The sequence below is a fragment of the Pseudophryne corroboree genome, chromosome 3, assembly GCF_028390025.1.
Source record: "Pseudophryne corroboree isolate aPseCor3 chromosome 3, aPseCor3.hap2, whole genome shotgun sequence".
NCBI classification, from domain to species: domain Eukaryota; kingdom Metazoa; phylum Chordata; class Amphibia; order Anura; family Myobatrachidae; genus Pseudophryne; species Pseudophryne corroboree.
In genome coordinates, this window is record NC_086446.1 from 94,550,831 (window position 1) to 94,562,086 (window position 11,256).

Below are 11,256 nucleotides of genomic sequence, written 5' to 3' on the forward strand. Positions count from 1 at the left end.
ATATCCCTTGGTGACTGCTGTATTCAATATGTTGTCTAACTCCAATGTGGGATCATTGGACAATAAAGCATATGTACTGGTATCAGATAATTGCCGAAGACATTCACTATCATAGTCCTCAAGAGACTGTACTACCACAGCCCCTCCCTTATCGGCCGCACTAATGATGATGTCAGTGCGAGCGCTCAATGCTTTGATTGTATCTCGTTCTGTCTCTGTGAGGTTATTTCTATAACGGATTTCACTTGGAGACTGTACATCAAATTGGTCCATCAATCTGGTGAAGGTCTTGATAGAAGGACTGTTACTAATGGGATCAAATTGTGTCCTAGGTTGTAATTTTCTTAATTTCAAGGGTACTGTGGTCATGGCTTCTTGATTAGTTGCCGCTTGGGAATTCTTGAAGTATTCCTTTAATCGAAGGGATCTATTTAATTTGTATGTATCAATTTTCCACTGAAATGGATCAAACTTCGTGGTGGGGACAAAAGAGAGTCCCTTAGCAAGGATGGAGATCTCTTCTGGTGTTAAAGAATTTGATGTAAGGTTAAATACCTTACTTACTTCTTCTTTGGCGGCCTGCTTTTTGTATTGCCTCTCGTTTTGGCGCCCCCGCCGCGTCCTTTTATTACTGGATCCTTGAAGGTAGCCCGTGTTATAACCCCTAAAGGGTGTTCTGATGTGGATGACGTCTGGGATTGCCGCTCCGATTCACTTGCTGAGGTGCTTGTGTCGTTCCCTGTTGTTTTTTCTTTGTAATGATGTCTGTAACGAGCTATTGGTTTATTGCGTGCCGTATTGTTGGTGGCATTCAGCCAGGAGTGTACCTGATGTTTCTGATAATCTTGCTGTACTTTTTTATATTTTTCCTTTTTAAATTTAATTAAATCTCGTTTGTATTGATCCACCTGGGCAGTTAGCTTGGTAAGCCAATTCTCTTCTATATCACGATCCAATTGTTCCTTATGTAATGTTTCAAAGGCTATTATTTTATCCTTAGTGATGTTTAATTCTCTGGTAGATTCTTCAATAACGGCTAACATCAAGTCCATAGAGCACTTGTTCAGAATGGATATCCATTTCCGACAAAATGGTACTGAATATCTGCCTATGGTTGGCATGTTCCTGATCCTAAAACCTCTAGGTATGAGTTTGTCCCGGTAATATTCCGATAAGGTACTACCGTGGTAGTAAAAATCTATTTCACGTTTTTTCAGGTGAAAAAGTTCTTGAAATAAGTCGTCTGCAGTTTGATTGCTGGTATCCTCAGTAAATTTGTCTTTATACAGAATGGCTTCTGCTTCTGAATCTGTATAGCTGTACTGTTCCTGGGTGTCCATTTCCATAAGGTTTTGAGCCATGTCCTTAGGTTCCACTGTGCCCGTAGCCATTTTCTTAGACTGCTCAATGTTTTTGTCAAAAGATTCCTGTAATGTGGATCAAGTCCACAACTGACTGCTAGTCCAATACAGGACAAATGCATGTATCCTGTGTGAAAGGTGTACACTGTGCCTTGATAGAGAGTCAGCTGCAAGCATACCAGCTCTCCCAATATTGTAAAAGCAGATATCCGGCACTAGTGTAGTAATATAGTTCGCATTCCTTCGGACTCCACATTAACACACCGACAGTGGTTTTAAAATGTCACAGCTTCAATTGTTTAATCCAATTTTTGCCAGGAGAGATAACAAAATAAAACAAACACATAGTTTTAAAGCATCTGTTCAAGTGCATCAGCTCCCTGCCATTTCCTTGTCTTCCGGACCCAATGCGATGATGTCACGTGCACCGAGCACCAGAACAGTGGGAGGTGAATGTTGCCATAACAACATGTACACAGTGCCATGGAAGACAACCACGGACTCTGTGAGAGCTACAAACACAATAAAAACATGATAGTGCTGATTCATATTCACATGAACAAGTAAAACAGACAACACCACAATATCATTGACAGTAGCATATAGTTTGGGAATAATTTTATCAAAAATTGCAATAAAAAAAAAAAAAATATATATATATATATATATATATATATATATACTAGGTGATTCATTGCGCCCCACGGGCGCTCTTCACACCGTTGTAAGGGGCTATGCCCCCTTAACCCCCACACAACGTCAAAGTGTAGAATAGTTGTATTATAGTGAGTTTTAGCTGCAATGGTAGTTTTGATATAGGCTAAATATAGCATGACAAAAGGGCGTGTGATGGTGAATGGGGTGTAGGCTCTTGTGAGTGGGTGCAGGGGACAATGTACAGAATATAGATGTAAATGAAATATACTGTATACCAAAAAATAGGATTTTGATACCTACCAGTAAATCCTTTTCTCTTAGTCCGTAGAGGATGCTGGGGTCACATTCAGAACCATGGGGTATAGATGGGATCCGCAGGAGACATGGGCACTTTAAGACTTTCAAAGGGTGTGAACTGGCTCCTCCCTCTATGCCCCTCCTTCAGACTCCAGTTATAGGAACTGTGCCCAGGGAGACGGACATTTCGAGGAAAGGATTTATTGTTAAACCAAGGTGAGCATTGTACCAGCTCACACCTCAAGCATGCCGCAGAACGTGGCATTCAACAGAATACAAGCCAATGGCATGAACAATTGCAGCAACATGCTGACAAGAACCATAACACAACAAGTGTGTAACCACAATTAATAACTGCAGATACAGTACGCACTGGGACGGGCGCCCAGCATCCTCTACGGACTAAGAGAAAAGGATTTACCAGTAGAAATCAAAATCCTATTTTCTCATACATCCTAGAGGATGCTGGGGTCACATTCAGAACCATGGGGTTATACCAAAGCTCTAGAACAGGCGGGGGAGTGCGAAGGACTCCGCGGTACCGAATGACCAAACTTGAGGTCATCATCGGCCAAGGTACCAAACTTGTAAAACTTAGCAAAAGTGTTTGCCAAGTGTCTGCACGGCAAAGTTGCAATGCCAAGACCCCCGGGGCAGGCACCCAGGACAAGCCCACCTTGCTAGTAGAATGGGCCTTCAGCGATACCGGTAACGGCAATCCAGCCGTGGAATGAAACATGCTGAATCGTACCACCGATCCAGCGCGTAATGGACTGCTTGGAAGCAGGGCACCTAATCTTGTTGGGAGCATACAGGACAACCAGATCCTTTGTTTTCCTAATCTGAGCTGTTCTGGCGACATCAATTTTCAAAGCTCTGACCACATCCAGAGACTGACTCAATGAAGGCGTCAGTGGCCACAGTCACCACAAAATTGCGCCGAGCAGTGTGCTGGTGAGGTGAGGAAGAAGCCCCGCCGCCGTAATGGCACGCTTCAGTCCTGCTCATAAATAAATAATGAAATCCGCTGGCAGGGTAAGGACAGTGCCAGGCACGAATGTCCACTTTTGCCAGCCCTTTTTTGAGGAGTTTTATGCTGCCCAGCACGCCCTCCCCCGCGCCCTGCAGTGCTGTGTGTGTGGGAGCATGGCGCACAGTGACCATTCGCTATGCGGTACCTCAGAAATGCCGTCACTGAAGAAGAAGTCTTCTTTTCTTCTGCTACTCACCTGTCTTCTGACTTCTGGCTCTGTAAAAGGGTGACGGCAGGTTGCGGGAGTGAGCATCTAGGCGTACCCAGCGATCATCACCCTCAGGAGCTTATGGTGTCCTGTCAGCCAGAAGCAGAGCCATTGAACTCACTGGAAGTTGGTCATACTTATTTCCCCTAAGTCCCTCAAAGCAGGGAGACTGTTGCCAGCAGCCTCCCTGTAAATAAAAAACCTAACATAAGTCTTTTTCAGAGAAACACAGTAGAGCCCCCTGTAGTGTGTCCAGTCTCTCTGGGCACAATTCTAAAACTGGAGTCTGGAGGAGGGGCATAGAGGGAGGAGCCAGTTCACCCCTTTGAAAGTCTTAAAGTGCCCATGTCTCCTGCGGATGCTGTCTATACCCCATAGTTCTGAATGTGACCCCAGCATCCTCTAGGACGTATGAGAAAGCTTTGTTGAGGTAAACTATCAAAATACATATTTTACATTTGAAACACTTGATTGAACACTACATTTTTAGTAAAGTGTCGTTCGTCACCAAGCAGCTGTCCTTGTTGTGCGTTTGGTGTACTGTGTACTTTGACTTGATGTTGTTTTCGAGATCGTGATAATGTAACGTAAAGTTGGCCATGTGAGAACACCGATGTCTGAAGAAGAACTCCAACGTGATCAAAAGTTTGTCCTTGAGATTTGTTTCTGGTTATTGCGTAAACTGGAATTATTGGAAACTGCCTACGCCGTAGGATAAATGGCAATGTGGTATCAGTTGGAGCTAAATCAATGCGGGGAATAAAGACTATGTCGCCTTGGTTGCAGTGTAAAATAATTCTGTTCTTTATGAAGTGATGTGCCAGGTCTTCTACAATTAATTGTGTCCCGTTACATAATCCCTTCTGCGGGTTAAGGTTGCGTGAAAACATTATAATTACCCCTTTTTTTAATAGCAGGACATGTGGAGGCATTCCTGAGGACATTTGGTTGTGTAGAAATTCAAGCGGAAGGTCAGTGTTGTTTGATTCTTCCGTGACAACAGAGCCTGCGCTGTAATAAATGGTTGCATTTCCAGCCATTATTTCAATAATTTTTTGGTTCATATTGAGTGTGTGTGCATTGTGGGCGCAACAATGACTCGTGATAGGTCATCCTCCGACATTTGCAAAAATAGTTTCGATAAGATCGTCCGTGGTCACCATATGTTGTGGGATTTGAATAGTGTTATTGTCGCAGAATTCCGGTATTGGTGGCACGTGTCCCATTCCAACTAGTAAAAGCAATTTATTGTGTTCCACTTGTTCTTCCGTGTGCATGTTGGTAGTAAGAGTGAGATGAGTGAAATGTTTCCACAGGTGACTTGCTTTAATGCAGCATTCAATAATATCGATTTGCGTACCTCTGGCAACAACTGGAAGTGTCTGTCTAAAATTCCCCCCCAAATACGATAATCTTGTTTCCAAATGGTGTGTCTCATGCAGGAGTTTGTCAATACAGCGAAGTCCATGTTTTGGAAGCATTGTAATTTCGTCAAAAATAATGATGAGGGCTGCTTGATGTAATACTGCAGCTTCAGGTGATGTTAGTCGCATGGGCAGAAACAGAGGTATCAAGCAGTGGCACTGGAGGCACTGGAAGCTTAAATCCACTGTGAACAGTGCATCCTCCATTTAGTAAGGTAGCTGCTATTCATGTTGTTGCAAATGGCAATACTATTTTAGCATTCCCTCGTAGGTATGCTATGAGTGTGGTGTACAGGAATGTTTTACCCGAGCCTCCGGGACCATCGAGATAAAAGCATTGGCTGGTAACATGGGTGTTATCCACTGCCATGATAATCTTGTTGAAAGCATCCAACTGGTGCTTGTTAAGCATTGCAATGCGTTTATTACCCTCGCGTGTTTCTTCAATGAGAGTATATTGCTTCGGGTGCATTACCCATCGGGATTGGCAAACCAAGCACTGAAAACGATAATCCATGTTGTTTTAGGATTGTGCTAATCTTGTGTAGTGCTTTGTTTTGTGCAATGTTCTCAGAATTGTGTTGCATAAAGTCAAGAGTCAGATCGATGATGTGATCTGTCCACAATCTGAGTTGATAAGCAGGCTGAAAAAAGCAGCAGATGTTTGAGAACATTTCCCTTAACTGTTTACCCATAAGGTAAGTGGCTCCATCTGTTAAACAGTGATGCCATTCATCATCGGATGCGAGAAGTCCTTGAGCTAAAGCAGTCACTTTAAAGGTTTCACACAAGACACCATTTACTGTTCGCAATGACTGGAAACTGATTGCATCGGGAACTTGTAGAAGTAAAATTCATAGGTAGAAGCGTTCCTCATTCTTGATACTGGTGGTATACATTCTTGCCACGATTTTATCACCTCCTCATTTTCTTTTTTGCCAATTGCCATCCGTATAAACGTAGTAATGAGAAATTTCTGTGTACAGCCATTATTGTTCATGTAGATCATTAGCGCTGAGCTCAAACCAAGATTCAAGTTTTGTTTTGCCAGTTTGTGCTGCAAGGAGAGCTTCTTCCTCATGTCCTTGTTCAAAGATTGTTTGCTGGTGAGGTAGATGTACTGGAAGTTTTATTACAGCATGCGAGCGATCGTGCATTACATATTCTCGTAATCGCCAAATTGCTTCTGGAGGGCTTACATAGCGACAGTCAATAAAATGGGTTATTTTGTTGTAGTGTTGCATGGGCTGTCCATTTGGTGTTATGACAACATTTGCACAATCAAAGCCCTTAAAAATTTACTTGTAGATGTACTTTATAGCGGTAAGTGATGTGCAGACTTCCACATTTATGTGTGCGCTGTACTTTAGTGCCAAATAGGGATTGTATGGGATGACATTTTGGTTGGACATAAGTACGCCTCTAACTTCTACTGTTTCTTGAGGTCGACATCGGTACACAGGATATGTATTACTGTTTATGATGGTGTTTTCATTAAATCCTTTTGGAAATTGCTTAATACATTTTCCATCTTTCATGCAGGGCACTTGTGGATTGTTTGTGCTGCATGGACCATGTACAGTATCATACATCGTGTGATGATTTGGCTCAAAAGTGGAGTTTCCACAGGTGGTATTTCTGAAGAAACAGATTTATTGATTCTGTCTGCAGTGGTAAATGTGTCCTCTGCTCGCAGTGCAACCTGTATGTGAGCATGTGGAAGACCACTTTTCTAGAACTCAATGGTATAGACAAAGTCTTTTGCCTGTCCAAAATGACTATGTTTTTTGTTAGGTCATCCACAATTGAATCGAGGTTGATCTTAAAGATGCGTGCAACTAAGTCTGGTCTATCTGAAGTGTATTCACCTGGCCTTAAGTTCTCAATGATTTCTGGCCAAGTTGGATTAGCGGTGAAAGTAACAAAAACATCTGGAGCTCTCCACTTTGAAAAAATGGACATAGCGTCACAACAACGTTTGTGCATATGTCTTGGCAAACCTTCAATGCTTGATGGGAGAATAATGGGAACCCCAACTGCCATGTTATTATGGTCTGCCATGTTTGCAATGTGGTCAGCTAGTCCTTGATACTGTTCTTCTAGTAAGCGATTCTGATTTTGGCAACGTAGTTTAATCTATTAGGCTCGACCTGAAGATACGAATCGACTTACCACTGTTGTGTCAATTTTCCTGCGGCCATTATGGGCTAAATTCATCTCGAATGGCTGTTAAGGCGGCCTTGTACTGCAACATGGTAACATAGTTGTGAACTTGATTTAGTTGTGCTCCATTGTAAGAATCACATTGCCAATGTGGTTTCCAGCCAGGTTCGCCGTAAGGGAAAAGAAGTGCGTATGTCATAGGATCCATGTTTGGGCTTAGAATGGTAAGGTTAATAAATGGCTGGTTTGGATCTTCAGGATTTGAAGGATAGATTGTGATGTCTCATTGGAATGGTGGTTCCCCATCTTCGTTGACAAAGATCATTGCGACATCGTTGGATGTGGCTTTGTTGTATCATCTGTAATCTGAGTGTTGATCACGTCTGAGGGCCATGGTAACGACTGGAACTTGTTCTCCTTTTTGAGCTGCAAGTTGTACTTGTTTTGTGTGAATGTTGATAATAAGCTGATAGCTATGAGCAGTTCGATTGTGTTAGTGGAAAAAACGATCAATCTTGTCCATGATTTCTGGTCGACAGTCATCATTGGCGGCATGTTCCTCCCAAAAGTTGGCTGCACAGCTGTATGTTATGGACAGCACACAAGCAAACTGTGGAGCTTGATTACTGACAGGCTGTAGGTGTGAAGTGCGATGGTAAGTCTGTCCGTGTACTTTGAAAACGTATGGGCCTTTTCATGGAAAACTAACAATTTTAGCTCCCATTGAAGCAAAGGAAACCACTATTGTAAGATCTTATGTTGTCACAGGAAATGAATGCGGTTGGGGTCAGCTGTGTCCGTCAGTAACTTACATAGAAAATTGGGATAGTGTAACTCCACTGAATTGATGTCTTGTGGCTTTGGCAACTTAACTTTACCTTTTTGGCAGCAGCTTGTAAATTTACAATCGGATGGACGTTCAGTAATAAAATTTCTAGAGCCACAGAACTGGCACATGATGTTAAATGGGCCACAAGTGTGTGGGTTGACGTGATGCTCTTGTAAATTATTTGCCACATTCTGTATAATGTGAGTGTTTTGCAGGTGAACTTTGTGATGGTGTTCTGCATCCGCCAAATGTCTTGCTTTAGTTTCGCTAAATGTTTGGCGAGCGAGGCTACGTTGCTGAGAGTTAGCATGTGCATTGCGGCGCACAGTGGATTCTTCCACTGTTTCTTGTTGGAGTCTGCGTTTGTGAACCAGAATAATAAAATGAATGAGTGAATATAAGTATGATAACACAGCACAGATTTGTAGGTGGTAATGCTATATGTTTATAAACAACATTGCAACCCTAGCATTTCATTTAACTCCTTGGGTGCCAGGATATCTAATGTAAAGATCCATCTGCTCTCTAACTGGAGCAATTTTTTGCCCCTGTCTCCCCCTCGAATGGACCATGGAACATGGAGTAGCATCTATTAGATCAAAAATTATAGACCATGTCCCAATGTTGCACAATGTCATGCCATTGGTTGGTCACTCCGACCAGATTCCAATGTAGCTCGGATGGCCGTTCGATGGAGCGCCATGCGCTCCTTGAACTGTCTCTCGGTTTTCCCGACATAGTACATGTCGCATGGGCAAATTAGGACATATACAGTTTAGAAGTACATGTTAAGGGAAAATTGATGGTATATTTATGTCCTGTATGGGGGTGATTGATGGTCTCCCCGATAATCATAGATTGACAGCAGGTGGTACACCCCAAACATCTATAGCAACCTACATTATGAGTTAAGAAATGTTTGGGTTTTGATTTTTTATTTAGATCTGTTACATCTATTTTAACTATCATATCCTTGAGCTTTTTACCTCTGGTGTAACTGGGCATTAATATAGTCCCATATAATGCAGGAAGATCTTTAACAGTATTTACCAATGGACATAATTTTGTAACTCTTTTATTCAGATATTCACTCCTGATGTATTTATTGACCCACGGTACTGAGGTGCTTAATGATTGTTTGGCTACTGATTTCAATGTCTGTTCCCTTGGAAAGTTCAGTACCTTAGTTTTTACTGCTAATTAATGCTGGCGTTAATATCCGCGTTGTTCAAAAGACATAATCATACGGTTTAAATCCAATTCTAGTTGTATGGGATTACTAGTTATGTATCTAACGCGCAGCATTTGGGAGTAAGGGAGGCCATGTCTTAATGGAAGCGGGTGGAAGCTTTCATTTTGTAAGATAGTATTCCTATCCGTGTCCTTCACATATAAACTTGTCTCAAACTGTCCATTAACAATGTCAATATTAACATCTAAAAAATGGATGGAACTATTACTGGTAATGTACGTGAATTTTACAGTACCACCAGTACTGTTATGCTGATGTTGAAGATGTTTTAATTCCACCTCCAACCCAGACCATACAATTAAGAGGTAATCCATGAACCTGGTATATAATGTTATTTGAGGTAGAATGTTCAAATTATTGTAAATAAGTTTTGTTTCAATCTTGTACATATAAGCATTGGAATATGACGGTGCCACGTTCGATCCCATAGCTACCCCGGATCTCTGCAGGAAGAACTGGCTGTTAAAGACAAAATAATTTCTGGTCAGGACCAGCTCTAATAACTGCATGAAAAATTCAGTTGGGGGACCCAAGTACATGTCATTATCCATTATGAGTTCTCGTACAGCCTGCATACCCTCTGAATGTGGTATGCAGGTGTAGAGACCCGCTACATAGGACCAAAGTGGATGCATCAACTTCCACATCATTCAATTTCAATAATAGATCTGTAGTATCCTTTAAATATGAAGGTATATCTTGTATACAAGGATTGAGGTGGGCATCAAGGTAAGTGAAAATCACCTGATAAAGTGACCCCTGTGCAGATATAATGGGTCTGTCCGTTGGGTCAATAAGACTTTTATGTACCTTAGGTAGCGTATAAAAAAACGGTACTATGGGATAATCTACTGCTAATGCCCATCTTAATTCTGATGATATTACACCTTGCTTTTCTGCCTGTAATAATATATTATCCAATTCACTTTTGTATATCTGGGTTGAATCATTGGGAAGCAGTTGATAAGTAGTGGCGTCATGAAGTTGTCGGTAACATTCCCTGTTATAATCAGGGAGGTCCTGTATCACTAGTGCACCGCATTTGTTGGTGCTCCTGATGGTAATGTCAGTCCTTTTTGCATAAAGTTTTAATAATCTCGGCTTCCTCTTTGGACATATTCTGATGACATAATTTATGCCTAGGTAGTATGGGTTTTGAACCCTCCAAATCCAGTAATCGGGAAAAGTTCTTAATGGAGGCACTATTGGTAACAGGATCAAATTATATATACACAATGTTTGTTGGTCCTGCACTCGCTATGTCCTGTGGTATTTCCTTGGTGCCCTCCGCAAAAATAGATATAAACTAAGCAAAGAAAACAGCGGCACTCACAGGTGTTGTTGACTCAAAAGGGTGTATTAAATCAAAACATCACAACAGGATTTCAATGTTTCGGAGCTCGAAGCTCCTTTGTCAAGGCGTGGTGTGAACAAAAGTGAAAAAGAGAAAGCTTAACTGTTATAGATGAGACGCCCACCAGTGTAGAGGCATTTCGCCCATGGTGTCCACGTCATGGTATTTCTGGGAAAGCTTTCTCGTGTCTCCGGCAGGTGACATCACTCCCCGGTGGTTGGGTTGCCATAGCAACACTCAACACCAGCCGGGAGCTTGCAGGGTCCATGCTGAGAAAAAAGCAAAAGACGTGCAGTGTTTCGACAGAACCCACACTGTACTGTGACTGTGACTGTGCGGGTAAGACAAGACTGTGAATAGGCTGTAAATGGTGTAAATGAGTTGACGTGGTGATGTGAAACAGGTAATAAATGTGTACGTGAAATGGAGAATGCTTTTAAAAACTGCTGTGTGTACTGAGTCTCAATATATGTTGATTGTCGCTATGTCATTGCATGTAGTATCAGTGTGAATAAACATAAGTTAATATGTGTAAATAAAGAATAGTCGGTGCACTCTATTTGTAGACTTAAAATTGGCCTGGTGAAAACAGGTAGCCATGAATACATCTTAAAAGGCCCCATTTAGAATGCCAAATTGCTATGGGGTGCTTGGTGTCCCAGTGACTGAGAAGCTTGT

The 11,256-nt window shown here is 41.9% G+C and overlaps 1 pseudogene; it reads right to left on the minus strand.

Annotated features, from left to right (window-relative positions):
- Nucleotides 1-5,969: 5,969 nt before the first annotated feature.
- On the minus strand, nt 5,970-7,041 carry LOC135057199 (uncharacterized; annotated as a pseudogene).
- Between the last annotated feature and the right edge of the window lie 4,215 nt (nt 7,042-11,256).